The 24,231-nt window shown below is 41.8% G+C and overlaps 1 long non-coding RNA gene across 2 annotated transcripts in view; it reads left to right on the forward strand.

Annotated features, from left to right (window-relative positions):
• LOC144291999 (uncharacterized) overlaps positions 1-24,231 on the forward strand; it is a 113,276-nt gene that overhangs the window by 60,161 nt on the left and 28,884 nt on the right. The window contains exon 4 of one of the 2 annotated variants that reach the window (XR_013359543.1): positions 16,197-16,352. The exons of the other annotated variant lie outside the window; for it this stretch is intronic. This is a non-coding gene — a long non-coding RNA (uncharacterized LOC144291999). Of the gene's footprint in view, positions 1-16,196; positions 16,353-24,231 lie in introns of those variants that run through there. 2 annotated transcript variants of the gene reach the window in all.

Below are 24,231 nucleotides of genomic sequence, written 5' to 3' on the forward strand. Positions count from 1 at the left end.
GGGAGCTGCCTCCTGGGGGTGGGGGGGGGCCCAGGCCCCCGTGGCCTCTGTCGACCCCGCGCGTCCACACGACCGCTCTGGGCCGGGCCTGTGTGCAGCCGCGCCCGGGCCTCTGTTTTAGTTCTTAATTTCTTTCGCGGCATCAAAAGGCTTTTTGATTCAAAAGCTTCTCTTTTTCTTTTGCTCCTGAGCCTCTGCATTCGAGGCAGAGCTGCCATCTCCCAGCAGCAGCCTTTGTTCCTCTCTTTCAGGAGGCTGGGGAACAGTGTGAGTCCTTCCTAATTAGCCCGGGGACCACGAAATGCCCCCTAAGCCAGGAGACGCGGCGATCCCACAGCCCCAGTGGCAGAAGAGGGGCGAGGCCTCTTTAATCAAGGCCCAACAAAATGGGGTTTAAAAAAATGGTATTTCGCTCTCTACAAACGTCTTTTTGCAATCCCTGTAAATGCTGGCACCTGCACAGGCTTGTGAGTGGTGCCTTCCCTTTGGCCAGTGCCCCGTGGGCTACAGGCCGCAGAGACTGGCGGGTCCACGTGTGGCCGCGGAGACTGGTGGGCCCAAGTGTGGCTGCAGAAACTGGTGGGTCCATGTGTGGCCGTGGAGACTGGTGGCCCCAAGTGTGGCCGCGGAGACTGGTGGGTCCATGTGTGGCCGCGGAGACTGGTGGCCCCACGTGTGGCCGCGGAGACTGGTGGGTCCATGTGTGGCCGTGGAGACTGGTGGCCCCACGTGTGGCCGCGGAGACTGGTGGGTCCATGTGTGGCCGTGGAGACTGGTGGGTCCATGTGTGGCCGTGGAGACTGGTGGCCCCAAGTGTGGCCGCGGAGACTGGTGGGTCCATGTGTGGCCGTGGAGACTGGTGGCCCCAAGTGTGGCCGCGGAGACTGGTGGGTCCATGTGTGGCCACGGAGACTGGTGGCCCCACATGTGCGGGCCCCAGAAGCCTTAGTCTGCGTCCAGGTTGGCACCTCCCAGGAGGCGGTGAGCTGATTACCAGGAGGGGACAGTCCTCACTGATCCATGGGATGCAGACCAGCCCCATCTCTGGGTTCAGTATTTACACAAGACGCTGGCAAATGTCATCCCACAGAAACCCTGCTGATGCCACATATGTGTTCATTTATTACACCCGCTGGGCCCGGCTCTCTTTGACGTCTTGCAACCTTAATGCATGTATTTTTCTCTTCAGCTTCTTTAGTGACCTCACAACAATCGGGTCAAGGTGCTTTTGAATAGGCCCCGCACACTACCCTTCCGTCCACCTGTCAGGTGTGCTCTCACTTGAGCTTACCGTGGACGTGTGAATGATTAGGTTTGGCTCCTTTATCTTTCCCCTAGTCTTTTTTTTTTTAATTTTTTTAAATTTTTATTTATTTATGATAGTCACAGAGAGAGAGAGAGAGAGAGAGGCAGAGATATAGGCAGAGGGAGAAGCAGGCTCCATGCACCGGGAGCCCAATGTGGGATTCGATCCCGGGTCTCCAGGATCGCGCCCTGGGCCAAAGGCAGGCGCCAAAGCGCTGCGCCACCCAGGGATCCCTTTTCCCCTAGTCTTAAAAATTATAAATGTTCATTGTAAAAAGAGAAATTTACTTAATGTGGATAATTGTAAGAAATGTCTGTGAAAAGACACACAGAGTTCCTCATGTGACGATATGTAGAGATAAACGTTTAAACCAGTAAATATGATGGCATCATCAATGTTTTAAAGATTTTACGTCAAAAAAAGTAAAAAAAGAATAAAAAAAATAAAGATTTTACTTGAGAGTGAGGGTGAGAGAGAGAGATTGAGAGAGAAGAGGGGGGAGAGTCAGAGGAAGAGGGGGAAGCGACTTCCCACTGAGCAGGGAGCCTGATGTGGGGCTCGGCCCCAGGACCCGGGGATCATGACCTGAGCCAAAGGCAGATGCTTAACCGACTGAGCCACCCGGGTGCCCCAGGCATCATCATTTTTAACGGCTGTGTGTTACCAGTCTCTTGAAGACTAAAAAGGCCATTATTCAATATAATCTTTGTGTTTCCATCCATTTAAAATCTCATTGGATTCCTTGAGTGCATCTCAATATATTAGACAATTTCAAATTCTTACTTTAATGAAAACTTTTGTCTTTTGTAGATAATGTCATCTGGATAGGAATATATATAATGAAATGAAATAATTGCATGTATTTTTTTTTAATTGCATGTATTTTTATGATGGGAGTCAGAAATACACGGAAGCCTAAGCAATGTTTTTATCGTTGATTTTCCATTACACGGAATTATTTTTCTAACAGGACAATTGCAAATAATTTACTTTGAGTCTGTGGATGTCAATGTTCTCTTGAAAGCTTTCTTTGTGAAAAATCTCAAAATTATTTGGTTGGTTTTAAAAGGAGCCTATGTCTATATAACACCAAACAGTTAATTCACAATAAAGTTAGTCAAACATTGAAATATTTGTCAGATTTAGTGTTTGAGTTGCTCATGAGCGGGGCATCAAGGTGACATGGTCTGAGCATATGGGAAGAGAGAAGAGTGGAATAAGTCCTTGAACTCTGTTCTATTTGCTCTCTATAATTTATCCTAAGATATATATGCTCAACATATATGGACGACATAATAAGAGAAAGCATGAAACACTGGGGCAAAGACTAGACTTAAAAACAAGCTACTTAAGATCCATTATCTCTACCCATAGTCACGTAACACTTTGTAGCCTCAATGTCATTACCTGTAAAGAAGAAAAACGTTCAAAGGAATTCCCAAGCATGGGAATGTCAATAGCTAGCACTTTGTATCTTAATTACCTTTAGAAAAAGACCCTTGGAGTACCTACTGGGTTTCAGCTTTTGAAAGAATCCCAAAACCAGATTCATTTTTATAGCACATCCTAACATACATAGGGCTTTCACATATATGACATCATTTCTAACTATGACTATGAATCACAGCTGCGATTATCATCCCCCATTTTACAGCTGAGGAAATTGAAGTTCAGAGGCAAAATAATCATTTGAAACCCCCGCAAAACCCATTAAATGTCAGAGTTAAAACTCAACCCCCAGTCTTATCCCCAAATTCAGTGGGTTTTTTTTTTTTCTTTCCACCGTCTTTGATAAAGATCTTGGAACAACATGATGAGTATCTTCACTACTGGGTTGACGCGTGGTTAGACGTTTTCTCCATAGGACCACCTCACGAGTGAAGATATGACTATTAGATGCAACATAAGCCAGTGGAAGTGTTTCTCTAAATGATGAAGCTGATGTAAGCAAATTCATGGTTCCCGGCGATCCAAAGGGGAGCGCTGCCGCGGAAGGAGAGTGTAGAGTTTTGGAAGGGTGAAATGGAGTTTGAGGTGAGACTTGGGCATCCACAGAAAGATGTCGAGCAGACAAGTAGAAATATGATTGAGGGCTTGGGAGCGGTGCTCAAGCCAAAGCTGTGCGCTTGGTACCCCGTCACCTGCAGCAGCACCTGAGCCGTCGGCAAGGGTGAGGTGGCACCGAGGACGCTGCTTTGGAAGAGGAACAGCATTTGAGAAAGTCTTGGAAGCTGTGTTCAAAAAAGGAGGGAAACCTAGCTTCCGTAGCTCGATGGGGACACAGGGGCACAAGGCTGAGGGAAGGTGTGAGGAAGGATCCTGCCCACCTGGGCCTGGCGACTATGCATTCCCATACTCTCATGTGCACTAACTTATTTAGTTTTCTCAACTATCCTATGAGGTCCTCTTGAGGAAAACAGGGCTAAGGCGATTTTGATAATTTGCCGCAATCACACACCCCTTAAGAGGCGGAAGTGTGCAGTTGAGGTCTGTGTGACCCTAAGGACCATGCTCAACGGTGTTAAATCCATGTGCAGAAATTCACGAGGATGAGTAAAAAGGGGGAACAAAATAAATTTGAGATCATCCATACCTTCGAGTGATAGTTGTCTTAGCCTCAAAGGAGATACAATGAAAAAAAGGTAGTAAAGATACAGAGTCAGTGACCAGAGATGACCTATTCCTACAAGGAATTCAAGGGAAAGAGCTGTGTTGATAATCGTCATTATCAGCAAAAATAATTGACGTTCTTTTAATTATTTCAAAACGATTCAGAAAAGTCCTGGAAATGAAGAGTCCATTGGGGGAGGGGATGATTTCTCAAAGTTCAATTCAATCAACTTAACCTTTATATAAATTTTAAGAGTATTATCCTTTCAGCACTGGTTTTTCTGTCTTAATTTAGTAAAAGATAAACTGAGGCACGTTAAGATTCGCAAGAATTTATGTGAACAAACATCGAGTCCAACTGGGCAGCACCAAATTGGAAAGTGACGGGAGCACCCTGCGGGAGGGAGTTTAAGGGAAAGGGTTTTTAAAGAGAAGATGTGGTACAAAGGTGGGAAGTTACTGGATTGGATGTGGCCTAAGCGGTTGCCTTATTTGGGAAAGCCTAGCTCGCTGTTTGTTATCGGTTGTTCTTAAGTTTCGATTTCTTAATCTTGAGGCATTTACAGGACGACTGGCCAAGGTTCAGTTTGCTTATGCCCCTGCCAGAGCCTTAGAGCCACCACAGTCTAACGCTTCCTTGTTTCATTACTTAACAATATTTAGCGATTCATTTCTTCCTGATTTTCCTTTTTTTATGGCACAATGAGCAATTCAATTCCTTGTCCTCACCAATCCTGTGTTTATTAATTCCAAGAGCCTCCTCCCGAAGTCATTTTAAGATTTGGCTTTACTGTTCTGATTCCTGTTTGTAAAGGCTCACGTGATTTTGCAATCCAGGGGCGGCCTGCAGGTTGGAGGTCTGTGTTGATGAGGATAAATGCTAAGAAAGGACTATCTGCACGCAGTTGAGTCAGCTGCCCTGGTGCGCTCGCTGCATGTAGCGATGGGTTTCGGTGCCTGTGAATGAAGAGCAGACGGCACCTGTCATGGGGAGAGCGAGCCGTGGCCGTGGTCACACCGCCCCTTCCGGTTCTCTTTGGCACATTGCTTCGCACCAGTGAGTCAGCCCAGGGTGGGCCACTGGATTGGCCGCAAGCCCCTCAGCAAGGCCGATCCAGGGCGGCTGGATGCAGGAGTCTGTAAGTACAGTGGAGCCTGGAGGCCGCGTTGCCGCCTCCCCCACACGCTCTTCCTGGAAGAGTCACTTCACCTAGAGATGTGGTGGAGGACACAAGGGAGTCGAAGTCCCCGAAGCCCGTTGAGCTTATGGAGCAGGGTTCTGATGTGATTTTATGGTAAGGAAGCCACCCCCCCCCCATGGCTGAGAATACGCTGCCTAAGCTTTGCCCTCTGATAAGGTGAGGCTGGAGGCTGTCAAGCCCTGGCAAGACAGAACAAGTCATCACAAGAAGCTACAAGGAAAGCATGGTCGTGGGGTCACTCTTACGTGCACGAAGGGGTACTGGCGGGAGGGGAAGGGCCCAGATAGCCCTTGGGTGAGGATTGCTGGAGGAGAGTGGCCATTCCTATGGCGTGGGGTTCTGGGGGTGCCCGGCTTAGGTAGACTCGGTTAAATGTACAAAGCATTGATTTAACCAGGGCTAATTTAATAGTTAGTGAAAGGTTTTTGTTTTGAGTTTTGTGTGTTGTTTTTAAGATTTTACTTATTTATTCATGAGAGACACACAGAGAGGCAGAGACACAGGCAGATGCAGGACTCAATCCCAGGACCCAAGAGTCACCCCCTGGGCCAAAGGACGATGCTCAATCACTGAACCACCCAGGCATCCCGAGGTTTGGTTTGCTTTTTAGACTATTTTTTAGAGCAATTTGACGTTGGCAGAACTACTCAGGGGGAAGCACAAGATGTCCCACACACCCCTGCCCCAACACAGGCAGGGACTCCCCCATTACCGACAGCCCCACTAGAGCAGGACGTTTGTCACGGGTTACGGCTGATGAACCAACACTGACACATCATTATCACCCAAAGTCCAGTTAACATCAGGGCTCACCCTTGGGGTTATGCATTCTGTGGATTTGGACAGATGCGTGCTGCTGTGCAGCCATCGTTGTGGCATCGTGTAGACCATTGTATAGACCACCGTTGTGGCCGTCGTAGAGACCTCTGTGCTCCACCGAGTCATCCCTCCCCACCCCCAGCCCCTGACCTCCACGGATCTTTTCACTTTTTCCACAGTTTTGCCTTTTCCAGAATGTCGCTCGGTCGGAGTCACACAGTAGGTACATTTTCAGGTGGCCTTATTGCACTTGTAACACGCACTTACGTGTCCTCCACGGCGTTTCATGGCTTGATAGTTCATTTCCTCTTAGCATGAGTAACATTCCGTTGAGTGCGTGGACCACAGTTCATGGACCCGTTCACCCGTTCGCCTCCTGAAGGACATCGTCCTTGCTTCCAAGCTTTGGGCAGTTATGAATAAAGCCGCCATAAACATCTGTGCGTAGGCTTCTGTGTGGGAATCACAGGTTTTTTTGTTTGTTTGTTTGTTTATTTATGTTGTTTTACATCTGGTTTTGTTTCGTGTTATGTTGTAGTTCACTTTTGCTCCTCTTACGCATACGCTTTTTGAGTCTGTTATTGTTTCTTTCTTAAAATGAGAAGAACATTTGGTCTCCATTCACAATCAGAAATGGGTGGCCACCCTATCGTTCCTAACTAAAGGCAAAAAATGAAAACAAATGATGATTTTCAGCTTCAGGCTCGAGTCAAATTGGGTAATGGTGCATTTTTGTATCTTGAGGGTCCTCTTGAAATTGAAATATATTATATGGAATAAGAGAAAAAAGATTAATAATAAAACAGCAAGCAGCTAAAGGAAGGCTAAATTGACTTCCCTATTATAGTCTGTCCAAGTAGTAATTGATATAAAATGTGGAAAGAATGTTGGGAATTGTGAGAGAAACCAGAATCCCGACCTAGAAATGAGTGAAAAGAAATACCAGGCTTGAAACATTTTCAAAGGGCTACATTACTATTATTTTCTTCTGCTGAGACTTTTATTTTAACTCTGTTAGCAATTTTCTTTTGATAAATATAGTTCAGTCCCGAAACCATAAAGAGATGTTTCTAGGGCACCTTGTGGCTCACCACAAGTCTGTATGGCGGAGAGAGACTTTGCATATTAGATGCTCAATAAACGCTTCTCGGATGAGCACCCAGGTACGGATGTGTAAGGCAGACATGGCTTCACTGAGCGGCACTCGAGGTGGTTATTAGGGCATCTACTTCTTCTCACCCTCTCTACCTTTCCTGTTCTCTGTCCCTGTCTTCCTCCCACCCTTCTCCTCTCCTCCTTCCCTCCCTTTTCCCTGCTTTCCCTTCTCTTTAGAGGCTTCCATTTTCTGCTTCCTTCTTATCTGCTGTTCTTTCTTTTCCTTCTTCCTTTTTTCTCTATTTTCTCTTTTGCTTCCTTTTTCTACTCCATGTTTTCCTTTCGAGTGCTTTTGTTCATTTGTCTGTAAATTACTTATTAATCCCCCAAACTCCACTGGACACCATGTAGTGCCACCGGGAATCCCAGGGGCTAAGGAGGTTATCTAGCTTGCTGCGTAGACCACTCACAACCATAACTGGGGGGCTGGGGGGCGGGGGGGGGCTGACATTTCCATGGCTGTGTTTGTCTGGAGTGAATTGTCTACAATCACTCGGTGTCCCAGATATTAAACATGTTTGCCTCAGTGTATTCTATAAACCATTTGGATGACTATCCATGCTGGAATTCTGAAGAGATTATGAAAATGGAAACAATACGGGGCAAAATAACACATTTTACAGAGGGTAAGATTCTATTAATGGCGTGGTGTAATCTATTCATTGTATTATGGTCCTGCATTCTCTAAGGAGTGTGTGAAATCTATGAGATATTCCTATATCAAAATTTACATTGGTCTCTCCAAATCCCTCTGAAGACATTAGTTGCAAAATAGATCAAGGTCTCCCCCTGATTTCATTTTGCTGGCAGCAAGTGCTCTGGGAGATTACATTTCTCAGGCTTGAGTCACTGAAGCCCTGAGATTAACATTCTCCTGGGAGGATACACCAGCATCCACGAGAGCTTGGCCTATGCATTTTGAATTTCAAAGGCCAGGGAAGACAGCTAATGATTTACTCAAAAGCTCGCAATCAGTATCTACCCCGAAGAGCCCTGGTTCTGCTTCTTTCTTAACAGTTTCTTTCTCTCCTCTTTCCTTCCTGCCACCTTCAGAAGGACTGGACCTCAGTTGGATGCCTCAAAGGGCTTAGTGTAGTACTAAACACTTCGGTTTTAAGTACTTACCTTCTTAACCCTCCCAGGGTCCTTCCTTTGCTGTCTAGGTATATACTCCTCCCTCAGTTTTGCTCCTCAGCACTAATTAGCTGTAGTGTCTACTGAAGAGCTAATTTCTATCATAGAAATGCAGTTGAATTCAATATTTTTAATTTCTCTTTCTCAAAGGTAAACAAAATCAAGCTAATTTTTACTTCTGTTAGGAACTCAGTCTATAGCTCTTCTAAGATTGAATCTCCCCTTTTTTCTCAACCTCAATCAGTGACTCAAGGTAGAAAAACAAATTCTTACTCATGGAATACTTTGGCCAGTTCTATCCAGGAGAACTTAACTGTGATGATAAAAATGTTCCATATCTGCACTGCCCAGCTCAATAGTCATGAGCTCTATGTGGCTAATGAACCCTGCATATGAACTTTTTTTCCCCTCGTGAAACAAGATGCTAGTTAAAAAAAAAAAAAAAAAAAAAAAAAAAAAGGAGGAACATATTTCTGGATAGAAGAAAAAATATGAAATTGCCCTTCTGGTGACCCCAATCCCAAGGGGAAAGAAATTCTAGAAACTGATATTTTTCAAGAAGAGATTTCTACTAGTACCTGATGACTAAGTAATCCTAACCAGCAGAAAATAGATGAGTAACAAACTGAGTTTTTACAGAGTTGAGGGAATAGTTTTATGTATCAGTTGGTTTTGGTCAGTAATTTTAAAAATTTAGTCAAAGCTGGATAATTTATGTTCCGATTGTTATTTTGATAAAAGTAATCAAATCAGCTTGTGCATTAAAAAAAGCAAATTTAGGAGCTGTGGAAACCTTGTTAATTTAGAAAGTAAGAATAAGAATAATAATAATGTGTTGTAGAGAAATTTGGTGAGTACAATTTGCCATAATACAATGCATGTCTGAGACTCACCAAGTGACACAATGGACTGAGATGTCAATACAATGGAACTGGTCCATCCCCCCAGCTAAATCTAATCTAAGTGCAAAGGCATTTCTGATAGAATTCTGAAAGTTGATTTACCCACCCTGGGCATGTATCATTGAAATCTCAATGAGATGCTTTACGAAACGTAAGACTGAAGGCGTGATGGTTTTGGCCTGGGTAGGCTCATGGTGTCCATGAAGTTGCAATTTGTAAAAGAAGAGCATCCTTCATTTTTTTTTTTTTAAGATAGATTTATTTGTTTGAGAGAGAAAGTGGAGGAGGGGCAGAAGGAGAGAGAATCTGAAGCACCCCCAGGCTGAGTGGGGAGCCTGACATGGGGCGCAATCTCACAGCAGACACGGAGATCAGGACCTGAGCCGGAACCAAGAGTCTTGCTCACCTGACTGTGCCACCCAGGTGCGCTGAGCATCACTCATCTTTAACCGTAAGACTTTCCCAAGTAACCATGGAAGGTGGTTGGAAAAGTGGAAATGGACATTGGAAGTGTTCATGGAGCGCTCACCTCGTGAGCCCGTCTATAAGCTCTAGTCTTGGTTGTGAGGCACTTGGGATGACCGTGGATGCAGTGCGAGAGATGAGAAGGAGCCACTGGAACCGCACTGCTGCATGGGAAGGAGGGTGGGGTGTGGGCAAGTCATTCAACATTCCCAGGACTCCGTCTTCTCGTTTGTAAAATAAAAAGTAAACCGAATTAGTGGTTCATGGATTTTTTTTACAATCTATTGTCCAACAGTAGTTTAAATACATATGAGATAGGATGAGCGTTGCCAACTTTCAGTCTTGCAAAAACAGGGATATTAAAAAGTGCCATCCATCTGCTCTCGCCGTGATTTCATAAAGAACAGGAAAGATTAGCATCAGAAAAATTATTAAACGCAGCTTTATGAAAATCTCTCTGAGTAGTTATGTTTTTCAGACTTTATTCCTGACCAGTATAAATTTTGAACAGGTCTGGGAAACCTTGGATCTTTACAGCCCTGATTATTTATTTATTTTTATTTATTTATTTATTTATTTTACTTTACTACTATTAGATGGACCCTAGACTCTGAATTCTGCAGTACTCAATATTCATTACTCTCCCAGTTTCTGCCTTTTACTCTTTCTTTATTGTGGGGTCATAATAGAAACTCCTTATTGAGAAACACCAGTTTCTAAGCTTTCCTTCCCCTTGTACAGAGTACACTGGAAAGCAGATTTACTACTTTTTTGTATCTACCCCAAACCTCTTCGTCCCTAGTTACTAAACTTTTATTTGACTACAACAAAGAAAAAAAACTCATTTCAAGTGCTCAGTTGTCACACGTGGCTGACGGCTGCTCTACTGGGCAGTACAGCATTAAGCAGAACAGAAACTTCTTTTGGGGCGGGATCAATCTAACAACACGTATACTTGAATATGAATTTTCCTTTTTGCTACCTAGAACCTCGAGGAAGGTGAGGATGGAAACTTGGGCCCGTGATCAACTGAATTCCCCCACAGAAGTCAAAAGTAGCTGGATTTTTCTAGGGGTTTTTCTGCACCTGAACCTTTAGGACCCCGCGTGGCCTTGACCTTCTTCGAGCTACTTTTTTCTGTTTAAGTGATAGAGCCAGGCCAGACATATTTTATGATTTTGGTGTTTTGAATTCCAGGTTTTGATCTACTTCCAGGTTCCACCATTTCATAAGAGTGAAGGATTTTTGGAAACAGCTGCTCTGTTTGGAATACTCTGCCCTCCTCCCGCCCGGCTGCTCCCCACCCAGGCTCCATGGACTCAGTCTAACCAGCCGGCCGGCCCAACGCCTCCAACGGGCTCCATCTGCTCACTACCTAATCTCTATTTCAATCAAGCTAAGGCAACACTCTTTCTGGAAGAACTGGGCACAGTTCGACAGTGGAATTGCATGAAAGCCTCTCTACTCCCGTCCCCTAAGGGCTCGTTTCTGGAGCTGCTCCCTTTTTGAAGCTTCCAGGCCCCGCCCTAATTCACGCTGGAGCTCTCCCTTATTTCTAAAATGATTATCCACCCAACACACACACACAAGCAGAAAGGCAGAGCTGTGGTTATGTGGTTAACGTAGTTAGCGGCGTCAGCCACAGCAGACAAGTAAGGCTTCTCTCTTAAAGAAATCATTCAGAGAATGAGTGACTCTTAAATTAACTGCAAGGATCTGGTGGTCAGACACTGGGCACTTCACCCAGGGCTGTCCCCAAGGGGATGTGACATCTCCCCGGCCTTCCCCCCCCAGTTGTCCCCCACCTTCTGCTTCCCACCCCCCCAAAACACTCCAGGAAAGTGAGACCAGGACTGCTGGCTGCTTTAAAGGTGAACCCTGGGCCCTGGACTTCTAAGTGGGTGGGAAGGGAAGGGCATCAAATGAAAACCCAAGGGTGTATTACCTATTTTCAGGAAGCAGGACTCAAAACTCATAACTGAAGGACCTTGAATTTTGACTTTGAGCATGTCCAATGGTCACCATGAGTGTCTCAGAAGGCCACACATGCACACAGTAGGCACACACGTGTGCCTGCAGCCTCCGCCCGGCTCACCCACGGCGGCCTCTTCGGCTTCCCAGCACACAGAGTCCACCTCAGCGGTTACCTGGCAATGTCAGCAGGGGCTGCTTCTGTTTTGTCTTGTGTTTTTTAACTGTTAAACGAAACTCACGAATTTTATATCATCTATGTTGTGTGTGGTAAGGTTCAACTGCAAACCAGGCGCAGCAGGCATTACAATCAGAAGGTAAGTCACAGTGCAGGGATAATCGGCCAACGGGGTGTCAAAAAGGCCACATTCCCGAAGCCACCAGTACAAGTGCTTCTATCAAATCAACATCAGAAAGTTAGTTAATAAACATATGAGGTGTCAAAAAAAAAAAATATGAGGTGTCAGATATATATATATTTTTTCATCTGTGAATTAGTGCGTAGCAGAAAGGACTTTAGAAATGGGCTCTCTCGACAGAAGGAAAGTGTGTTGTAGACGACTCCTCAACCTTGGACAAACATTGAGTAGGAATCTAGTGACACTTGTCAGGATGGGGCCCAAAGTGTGATTCCTGTGTCCAGCCACTAGATCAGAGCACCGAGGGCTACGCTCTTCTGACACCGATGTACTAGAACCCTGCTTCTGGAATCACGTTGCATCTTCCCGGAGTGAGCCTTTTGTGTAAGCTTTGGTCCGAGCACCCTTCACCCCCCCAGCCCATTTATTGCCCTCCCTCATACCCTTCAGCCAATCAAACTTATGCTTCTCTTAGAAGATCAATTTTGAAAATCCCCAGTCCAATCTAAGTTATAATGGAAAAAAAAAAAAAGAGAGAGAGAGAGAGGCCGACAGTTTATCTCACTCTGAAATTATAGACCTAGTCCAATATTTTCTTTCTTTCCTTTATGCTTTTTTTTTTTTAATTTCAAATATGAGTGCATGAGGTAAAATCTCATGCTGAGAACTGCTTTTGGGTCATAATTTGCAATATGTGTGTGTTTGCGCTTGAGGTATACGTACTAGTAGGAGATATTTTGTCTTTTGCGCAACAACTCATAGACAAACTCTGTTATGAGACATTTGGATCAAAAACAGCATCCTTCCTGCTAGGGATCTAACCTATAAACTGGGAAAAGAATCATGAGTATTTTGGCGAGCAGGTGCTCTCAGCCTTCTGATTATCCATCCTCAATTTCGGTTTAATAACTAGATTGAGCAATACCCTTGTCGGCTGCCCTTCTATCTCGCCCCCTGGGGATGCTGTGTTCTATTAACCATCTCCATAACTCTCTACAGGCGAAGCTTTCCTGGCTGCTCCTCCAAACTCAACACTCATAATGAAATTATGCCCACCTGGCCCTATTATTCCTGGGACCCTATCACCCCCATTGCTATCAGAAAGCTAAGTTCTGTAAGAGTGTCTCCTAGCATCAGTCCAGACCAAGAGAGAATGATCATCATCATATCATGATGGTTGTGCCACTCTCACCAATGCATTTTTTTAAAAAAATATGTATATATATTTTTAATTTTAAGTCCAGTGTAGTTAACATGCAGTGTTATGTTACTTTTGGTTGTGTTTCAACAAGTCCATATATAATACTCAGTGCTCATGAAGTGTAATTCTTAATCTTCTTCACTTATTTCACACACCCCACCCCTGGAACCCTCTGTTTGTTCTCTATAGTTAAGAGTCTATTTTTTGGTTTGTTACTTTCTTTGTTCATTTGTTGTGTTTCTTAAACTCCACATATGGATGAAATCATGTGGTATTTGTCTTTCTCTGACTGGCTTATTTCATTTAGCATTATACTCTCCATGTCAGTACAAATGGCAAGATTTATTACTTTTTATGTCTGAGTAATATTCCATTGTATACATACTCCACATCTTCTTTTTTTAAAGATTTTATTTATTCATTCATGAGAGACACAGAGGCAGAGAGGGGCAGAGACACAGGCAGAGGGAGAAGCAGGCTCCTTGTGGGGAGCCCAATGTGGGACTTGATACTGGATCTCCTGAATCAGGCCCTGGGCTAAAGGCAGCGCTAAACCGCTGAGCCCTCCAGGCTGCCCCAAATCTTCTTTATTTATTCATCTATTGATGGACCCTTGGGCTGCTTCCATAATTTGGCTGCTGTAAATAATGGTGCTATAAAACAGAGGGGTGCATATATCCCTCTGAATTAGTGTTTTCATAATTTTTTTACTGAGCAGTGCAATTGTTGAGTAAAAGGATAGTTCTATTTTTAATTTTTTGAGGAACCTCCATGCTGTTTTCCACAGTAGCTGCATCACTTTGCATTCCCACCAACAGTACATAAAGTTCTTTTTCTCCACATCCTCGTCAACACTTGTTGTTTCTTGAGTTTTTTGTTTTAGCCATTCTGACAGGTATGAGGTGATACATCGTTGGTTCGATTTGCATTTCCCTGATGATGAGTGATGTTGAGCATCTTTCCATGTGTCTGTTGGTCATCTGTATGTTTTCTTTGGAGAAATGTCTACTCATCTTCTGCCCATTTTTAATTGAATTATTTGGTTTTTTGGTGTTGAGCTGCCTAAGTTCTTTATATATTTTGGATACTAACCCTTTATCAGATATGTCTTTTGCAAATATCTTCTTCCATTCAGTAGGTGGTCTTTTCACCAATGTATTTTTTATCACTGTCCTAAATGGGGAATCCTCTAGGCCATCCCACAGAAGAGTGTTGGCTTTTGGGATTTCCCACCTTATCTACTGCATCTCAGTTTTCTGAGCCTTTCAATACCTTCTTCCACTTTCAATCATGGCAGTTCCGTCTTTTCTACTTCACTAAATTTGTGCCATCATTGTCTTTTAGCTTCCCAGAGCTAGCTCATCTGCACATCTACCCAGATTCTTTGGGTCCCTGCCAGGGTCTTAAATCCTATATATTGGTAGAGTGCTCCCATCTTGACAAAGTTTTCCTTTTCTAACTTTATGCTCTGCCCTCCTTGATCAGCAACTTTGGTCCCATACACATATCCCCAGCTAGATTCTACAGCTTCTTTGTGATGCAGTCCCTTTCCTCTTTTAGCAGACTCAGGTCTTCTTGATCTATATTATAACTTAGTTATAGTTATTCTTCTGTATCCAGGAAGAGAAGTGGGGGTACATCCTGAAAGGAGTTTATATAGTCTTGCCAGTTAGAACCTTCACCATTATCTACAAGAGACTTTCATAGAGAAGAGTTGGCCATTTCTGTGGAACCAGAAAATACAGAGGGATCTGGGGATTCAAGACTTTTTATGCACTGATCCAGATGCCCCCATCCCAGTTTCAGGGTCCCACTCTTTCCCAAGTAACACCCTGGACTTTGTCTAGCTGAATCGCTGAGATTGAGAATTCAACCTCAAGAATTCTGCAACTCTTATAATTCAGTGATGAGTCTGATCTTCGCTTTTCTCTGCCCTCTGGTTGCAGATGAAATTTTGTTTATTGGCTGACAAGGAGACTCTCTGGTTTTCACAATTCGCTTTGAATTATTATTATCAGCCTTAGTTTGCCCCTGTTTTTCTCCAGTGCTTCCGTTGCCTCCAGTGGCAGTCCTCTAATTCAATGATTCTTTAATGACCCCTTCCTCAAAATGCTCCACTACCAAGGACCCTGCCCCACCTGTTCATTCCTATACACCATTATGCCATCCCAATTTACTCTTGGGAAGTACATAGAGGATCCCACTCAGAAACAATGTCTGTGCATGAATGAATGAAGTAAGACTGAATAGAAACAAGAGTCAAATTGTGATGCAATCACTTCATAAGCCTCATATGACCTCGTAGCAAGCTCTGAGGCTGGGACAGTTCTTCACATTTGCCCCATCTTAAGGCAAAGAAGCTTTGTGCTCTTACTTCAACCAGCTACTTCTGGGAAGTGTGCTTGATCATATAGGCAAGGAAGCCTTCTTCAGTTTAGAGCAATTCTGGGATTCTAACAATCCCCACAGCTGGAAGAAAGAAGGCAGTCCCAAACGGGGATCTGGGTAGCACTTGACATCACCCATTTGTGGATTTTTTAGGTAGTTTCTAGATTCCTTTGATAGGCCCATTCATATTTGTAAAGCCACCTCCTAGTATGGTGTCTGGCATATAGTTGATATAAAATAAATGTGGTTGACTCAATGAATGCAGATGGTATGGTAAGGGAAGGAAATCAAGTATAAGATGGAGACAAAGTTTAGGGATCTAGACATATTGGGATTGAGAGATCATTGAGACTTTTTTCTACTGGTGTAGACATCTAGTAAACACTTGGATGAATGAGCTTAAATCTAAAGGAGAAGTCAGGTTTAAAGCAATAATTTGGAGGTCATCGGGATGTGAGTACTGTTAGAGCTCCTCTTCCTTACTAGCAGCACCCTATTTTAAAAATAAAGTAAACTGTTTTCCAGTGCTCTTTGCAGATGGATGTAGCTATGTGACAGGATTTTGGCTAGTGAAAAGTAAGTTCATGTTATTGAGGAGAGATTCTTTAAATACTCTGAAGGAGGGTGACAGACTCAACTAGCTCTTGTCCTTTTCTTATCCTCCTGATGCCTGAATATCTGCAGATTTTACTATTGGAGCTGCAGCAGCCATGTTGTGACTGACCACGACCATGAGAGAAAGGCTAGCAGACATCAGCCCCAGCATCCTTGAGCTGCTATACTTGCGCAGGATGGCCCATCTGTCATATGAAAGAAAAATAAACTCCTGTCCTGGGCTCACTTCTCTTTTCTCATTCTTCCATGTGGCACATGCAATCTATAACTGATAATTATCTTGAATAAGATGGCCCCAGGAAAGAATTTAGAGTGGGAAGAGCAGATGCTGGCAGAAATTCTGAAGAACACTAATGTTTAAGGAGTAAAAGAAGAGCAACCTAAGAAGACGACTGACAAGATAACAGAAATTACTTGCTGATATAGAAGAGGCCAAAGAAAGTGAAATCACTGAGGACAAAGGAGTAATCAACATTTGAAATATGGCAGAGGAGTCCAATTAGATGTGTCCATTGGATTTCATATTCAGGACTTTATATAGTTTTAGTGCTACAATTGAGAAGACATTGCTTAATATTGAATTATGATGATTCATTCATTCAACAAATTATTATTGAGGACCAAGCAGGTACAGGGTGCTATATGTATGATGATAATCAAAACAGCCCGAGAGCTTAGAATATCATCATTGATAGACATTTCCCACCGGCTATTAGTGGAAATGTGAACATTTGTAGCTTTGGGTTTTTGAGATGGCTGGTTAAAATTCTGTCTGAAGTTTTTAATACAAGGGCCATTATACAGCCTACATTACACAAATACTTATTCATACTTTTTTTGCACATCATGGAAATCCAAATCTTTTAACCACATTACAGATGCTGAAAAGCCATCGGGTAGAACTTATGGGTGTGTCTTGGGGAGAAAACTATGAAATTAGCTCAAAAGTCAACTACACCCACTCAACCAGATGTGACTGAGCTTGTGCTATTCCATCTATGTTGTGTGAATAACTGAAATAATGGAGAAGAGAGCTTGAATCAAAGAGCACATACCTATATGTGTAGATAATAGCAACAGAGGAATATCTAAAACGTGGTTTGAAATGAAATGAAATCACATCAAGATGCATGTGAAAACTTCTCGTTTTTTTCCCATTTTTATTCCACCTATTATGTTCATAGACAGTTTTGAAATCCAGATTTGAAAATCCAATGCATAGCCAGTAGCACATCACGTTCATTTATCCTTGCTCCAGCAATTGTTAGAATTCCCTCGTGGTTCATGGTAAAAATCATTTCATGAAGTACATAGAGTTGCCCCATCTTGTTTTAACTTGTATGCCAGAAAAATATTCCACTTCAGGGGAATTGGGTGGCTGGGCTTGAGCTTCTTGCCAGAGCAAGTGATTTCCGTTCTTTCCCCAGGCACTATAGCTCTACAGGCTAGTAATGCTGTCAACTTAAGAGGTAAGTCAAAGCAACAATAGGAACTAGTTATTTACAGGAGGAGAAATGAAAGGGGTTGGAAAGATTTTTTTAAAAAACGGGCTAGAAAATATATATTATTTGCACACTGGGTTTGCTAGATATAGATCAGAGCAGGCATGGGTGGGGGTGATGACAAGGAAAGATAACCAGATTTCGCTTCTCCTAAGTACCTGTTTGAGAGAGGTGAGTGAGACTTCTTTCTGTTAGGGTCACTACAGTTTGTATTTCTAACCTTCCTGACTCAACAAGAGTTTTCCCAAAGGGCTCCTCAGAATAAAAATAGTTTCTCAAGTTTTGGAAGATTCTGTGTCCTCAAGGTGTTTCGCTGTTCTTAAGATGTATGAAGAGCACAGAGTCAAGGAAAATTATAGTAGGATGATTTTGCTAATTATTGTTGACCCTTTAGACATGTTCATTCAGTATTTACATGGAAATTTTATCAAGCATTGTTTGTATGCAAAATAGTAAAAAGTATGCAGTAGGGATGGATAAAATGCAATCATAATTTGGTTTAACATATTCAACCAGAATAAATGAATCATATAAGGCTTATATACTATATGAATGATATGTTGTATGTATAAATGACAGAAGTCAGAATAGATTGACTCAAATTGTTTTTTTAAATATATATTTCCTTAACATATTTATCAAAGCTATTCCTGTAAGAAGATGAAGTTGGTGAAATGCCTATCCTTGTGCCTATTGAAATTAAATTTACACTGGTTTTGGAGAGTTTAAAGATGCATTAGGTGATAAGTCTTTAGAGTAAAACAAGCAGGCAAACAGATAAACCAAAAAAAAAAAAAAAAAAACTTGTAAGTTTAGGGAAAACAGGAAGGGTTGCAGGAAAGGAAAACTAATCATAGAATCCCCACATTGTTCAAATGTGAATAATATGTACATACTCATAGTAATGTAAATAATATATATTGATACTCAAACTACTCGATGACTGTACCCGTAGGATAGAAAGAAGATGAAGGTTTGTAGGTGTGTGCGTGTATGTGCATGGGGGTCAATAAATACCGCTTACACTGAAAAAAAAAAACCAATATACTATAAGCATACTACCAAGAAATGTAACTGTAAATACTAAGATAAGAAGCTAAAAATGTTAGTGATTAACTCTGGGGAGCAGGAAATGATGAGAGGGCAGTGTTTGGGGACTGCTGTTTCCTCAACAAGCTCAGAGTTTAAAATCTAATTTTGTTAAAAATAACTACTTAAAATCTAAAAATGCAAGTTATAGCACAGCATGTAATACAAAAAGTGCATTTATATATGTATTTAAGAGGTCTTTAAGGATTAATTACAGTTAATAATTCTTATTTCTGAGGAGTGGAATTATAACAAGGGAGAGAGGAGGAGGAGGACTTTCATACACTTCAGTAGTTTTGATTTTTTGAATAAGCATATATTACTTTGTAGAAGTTATCATCTCTACCTAAATTAAGATTTGTGTATGTTAAAAAATAAAATAAAACCCTGAAAATTAAACAATAATTTCACTTATATAGGACTTGTTTGTACACAATTCAAGCACGATATATGAATTTTGAAACTCAAACAAATTGGCTAAGTTACCCATTTGTTATTTGGAGACTTTAGTTTGGAGAAGATATAGCTGCATGATGCACAGGAACAAAGTCTGATCAAAGGGCATATTTGATGAGGTTAAGTAAAATCATTGCACATAAAAGCATTTTAAAGTGCAGAACAAATGAATGTATTAATTATAACACCTGAAGAATATGTAGATAAATAGTAAACCACACTATTGGGTGGGCAAATGGCAGCCCAGAGACACATTCTTAAAAAAAAGATGACTCAGGGGCCCCTGGGTGACCCAGTCAGTTAAGCATCTGCTTTCAGCTTGGGTCATGATACCAGAGTTCTGGGATCAAGTTCTACATCAGGCTCCCTGCTCAGTGGGGAGTCTGCTTCTCCCTCTGACCCCATCATGCTCTCCCTCACTCAATCACTCTCTCTCTCTCAAATAAATAAATAAAATCTTTTAAAAATTGACCCAAGTGTGCCAGCGTGGCAGTCTGTTAAACCTCCAACTCTTAATTTCAGCTCAGGTTGTGATCTCAGGGTCATGAGATAGAGCCCAGCTGGGGCTTTGCACTCAGCTTGGAGTCTGCTTGGGATTTCCTCTTCTTCCGCCCCTCCCACCCTCTCTAAAATAAATAGATAAATCTAAAAAAAAAAAAAAAAAAAAAAAAAAAAATGACCCAGGGACTTCCAGAATTGATAATCATTCAAATTCAAATACCTTCCTAGATAGATAAATGTTTGACTACAGTGGGCCTTAGTATCAAGTATAGCGTTTAAATGAATCTCAACCCCCCTGAGTTGAGGTTAATTGTAAGAAAAGCACATATGGTTAGCTAAATTGGTCAGAGAACTGGTTGAGCACAAATATCTTGCTTTGATCCCCAAGTGGGCAGCCTGGCTTGGTTCTATGCCTTAGCCACAGACTGTACTTCCAAACCCAGTAGTCTCAGAACTTCATGCCCTTGGCCACAAAGGGGATTAGACAGAGGAGTGTGGTTAATCCGTGCATATCCATCCACACTACCAGACAAAGAGTTCAAATAATGTTCCACTACATTAGGTAACGGGCAACACATTTTATGAATGGAAAGCATATTACTATTTCAACACAGATGCTGCTTTACTCCTACTGGGAGTTGTGGCTCTTAGAACACCTCTGTTTTCTCTAGGCTAAGATACATAGAATCTCAAAAGTAGAAGGGATCCTGTAGGTCTCTTGCTCCACCCCACTGCATGATACAGAACGTTTCTGTACAGCATCCTTTGAAAACATAGTATAGTCACTGCTTGATTATTTCCGGTAGTAAAGGGAGTGAGGACTCTTACTGCATCAGTGGGAGTGAGAGTTGTCCAAAATTCCTCCTGTTGATGGGACCATTGATCCTAGTTTTGCTTCCTGCCAAAATATTGAATAGTCTTAATCTTTCTCTGAACTGTGTTATAGACAACCTATGTTTTCCTATGCCTTTTCTAATTCTGACAAAAGTATTTCTTTAATCATTCTCCAAAAGCCTACTTTTTATATTCTTTCATATTCTTTATGATCCAGGTATGTTCCAGGTTGTCAATGTACAGTTCAAAAACCTTGAGATTTGTCCACCTTGTGCAAGCAGCACCACCACCTTCTTGCTCCATACAATTTCTTACCTGTAGAGTTCTACAAACATAGCACAAGAAAGAAAAGCCCCTGGCAGCTCTAAGCCCAGTGAGCCTTATGCTGGCCTCCTGAATCTTACGCTGGCCCTTCCTCTGGGGTGTAAAAAGCACCAGAGCAATAAATCAAGGACAAAATTGAAATATCGAGTTTATTTTGAGAAAGTAAATAACCCTTCTAGTCGCTAACACATTCTTTTGTGACTTACGTGATTTCCAAGTCATTGCCATCAACAAAATTGAAGGAAGACCTAATCAAGTTATTAAAGACAAATCACTAGAAATGGCTTTTTTTTTTTTTTTTTAGAAATGGCTTTTTAAACGGTAGATCCCTATGCAATTATGTAACTCAGAAAATGTTAAAGGGATTTTTATAATAAAAGTCCTTCCCTTCTCATCTATTTACCTATGCAAACAAGTTTTTTAATGCTTACAACCACAAAAACAAAAAAATAGAATCACCATAAGGATGAACTCTGTTTAACAATAAATAATATTTGTTCATAGGTAAGTTCAATTCATCGTTTCTTCTTTATTTAGAGAGAGCATGAGTGGGAAGGAGGGGCAGAAGGAGAGGGAGAGACAGACTCCTAAGGAGGCTTGACCCGGAGCCAACTATGGGCTCCATCTCACAACTCTGAGATATGATCTGAGACGAAATCAAGAGTCTGATGCTTAACCAGCCGAGTCACCCAGGAGCCCCTGAAGTTCAATTCATCTTATTAAGAAATACATCTTTGCTGTGATTTTGCTTTTTATTCTCATTAAGTATTACACACTTATCCAACTGTGTAATAATTTATGCTGTTTGGTCAGTAGTATGCTAATAATAATTATCTTAATTCATGACATTTTAAATAAAAAAAGCCCATGATTATGACATTTTTTAATTATATATTTACATATATACACTTTTTTTTAAGTCATAGAATGACCAATAAAAGACTTTCCAACATAAAGATATGGAAAAGTGAAATGGAAATATAAGTTTACATTAAAAAAGGAACAATATAAAATTTTATGCAATTAAGAGGAGAATGTTCCTGTAGTTTAATAATGGATGATCGTAAATATGAAATCATTAAATTATATAAATTTTATTGGATGCTTCTATTTTTAAAGATTTTATTTATTTATTAATGAGAGACACAGAGAAAGACACAGAGACACAGGCAGAGGGAGAAGCAGACTCTATGCAGGGAGCCAGATGTGGGACTTGATCCCGGGACCCCAGGATCACGCCCTGGGCCGAAGGCAGCGCTAAACCGCTGAGCCACCCAGGGGTCCCTATTGGATACATTTAAACGATTGCAGTAACCATTTCATTTTTAGATGTCAGTGTTACCAACGTGCCAGAATTTATATTCTTAGGAAAAACTTAAAAATTATATTCTTTAAAACTGCTCATGATGAAAATTTATAGATGTCAAACTTTAACTATATGAAGGTCCATTTTTTTTTGTTAATGAAAATCGAACGTATTTTAGGTGGTTTTTATAGGACCATAAGAGCTTGAATATCACTTCCCTATGTCTTTCACTAAGAAGATTGGTGCCACTCACCCACACTCTGGACTAATTAGGACACAGAAACTGGAGGAGTGTCTCAACCACATAATCCTTTAATGCCCGTGGTTGAGGGCACTATACTGAAAGCTGAGACAATATACTTGAGTCAGGACTGGAGCGGAGGTGGAGGGATGGGTCTGAGCCAAGAACGGCATAGATAGGATTATACACAGCTCATCCCATTACTCTTACACACTGCAGTAGACCTCGCCTACTAGACTTTTCTAATGAAAGTGATGTTTCCCCCACTCTCTATATAGACATCAAATATTTGATGTTTTCATGTCAGGTAAAAAAAAAAAATACTTTAAGCACAGTTTGAGCAGAATATATATATTTCACTTATCTGTGTGCTTTTTAAATTGTCAAAATTTAATGACTATCAGAATTCCATTTGTGGGTTCTCCACAGCCAATTTTAGTCATACTGCACTTAAATGACTGAAATCACTCCTTGCTTATTGATTTTTCATACCACATGAAATGAAACCCTTTCATGAGTTTTGCAAAAACAGATAGAAATGCTGCCACAACCTTTGATTTAATTCAAGGGCCTCACTTCCTGCCTGATTGAGCTCATGTACTTCTATGGATAGTTATTGAGCATCATCAGAATAGCCTCATGAGTCAGTCCTTTGAGGAAAATGGGAGTGGGGCTTCTCTTTCCTGAGCAAAAGGATGTCTTCCTCACCAGGGCCCAGCAAGGAGACAATGCAACGTGCATGTGATTGACTCTGGTGTGCTCTGAGGATGGGCACATCCTTCAAAAGAGGCCAGAGGCTCATTTGGCAGCCACCAAAAAAAGGACATTTCAGAAATTGTTAGGCTTTCATCTAATTTTGCAATTGCTTTGAAATAAACCTTTCAATGATTGCAGTCATTCCTAAGCTTGGCTATATTCGGAACGAGTTGGCTCACCCTAATTCAAATATAAATATATAGGTGCCTCTGGGTGGCTCGGTTAAGCCTCTGCCTTCAGCCCAGGTCGTGATCCAGGGGTCTTGGGATCCAGCCCCACATCAGGCTCCCTGCTCGGTGGAGAGTCTGCTTCTCCCTCTTCTTCTAACCCTCTTAAAAAACAAACACACAAAAAACAAATATATAAATAGATACGAAGAATAAAATAAAAAGATTCATTTTCTCTCCCTAGCACCGGTATAACCATACTTCACGGAATAAGGGAGTTGTATCTCCATAGTTCCTTCTGATACTCTCAGTGGTAATTATGCTCCTCGATGTGGCAATTCGGTGGAAAACCACCCCTGGAATTACAAGAGTAGCCAAAAGAAATACCCTGTTGATAATGGATCAATAGAATCATAAACTTTCAAAGGTAGAGATAACATACGAAGCAAGCTGGTCCACTGCCTGCTTCCAGATGAGGTAAACTGAGGTCCAGTCAGTTCAGATCACCTATTCAAAGATGAATGATGGTGCAACTAGCACTGGAATCCTGCTCTCCTATTTCAAGGTTTTTCTTATCCTTTGCTTCTCTGGTATAGATACATGAAAGAGATATGTTGCTAAAGTAATGGAAGACACTTCTCTCCCCTCAGCAATTTTATTGATTAGCAAACCCAATAGACAATCTAACTTCCCTCTTCCTTGCCTCCCCCACTGTAGAAGCCAGTGAAGCTTCACTACCCAAAAGAGTGTCCCCATGAAATATTTTGTAAACTGAAATGGCGCAAAGCAAAACAGCAGTTACAATTAGTTTATATGGAAAACATTTTTTGAGCATCCCCAGACCCCAAAAATAGCCTCTCTAAGGCTTTGCTGATAGGTTAAGACACACCTTACACATGGATGCATAAAGCAAATCAAGATACAGTAC

The sequence above is a fragment of the Canis aureus genome, chromosome 20, assembly GCF_053574225.1.
Source record: "Canis aureus isolate CA01 chromosome 20, VMU_Caureus_v.1.0, whole genome shotgun sequence".
NCBI classification, from domain to species: domain Eukaryota; kingdom Metazoa; phylum Chordata; class Mammalia; order Carnivora; family Canidae; genus Canis; species Canis aureus.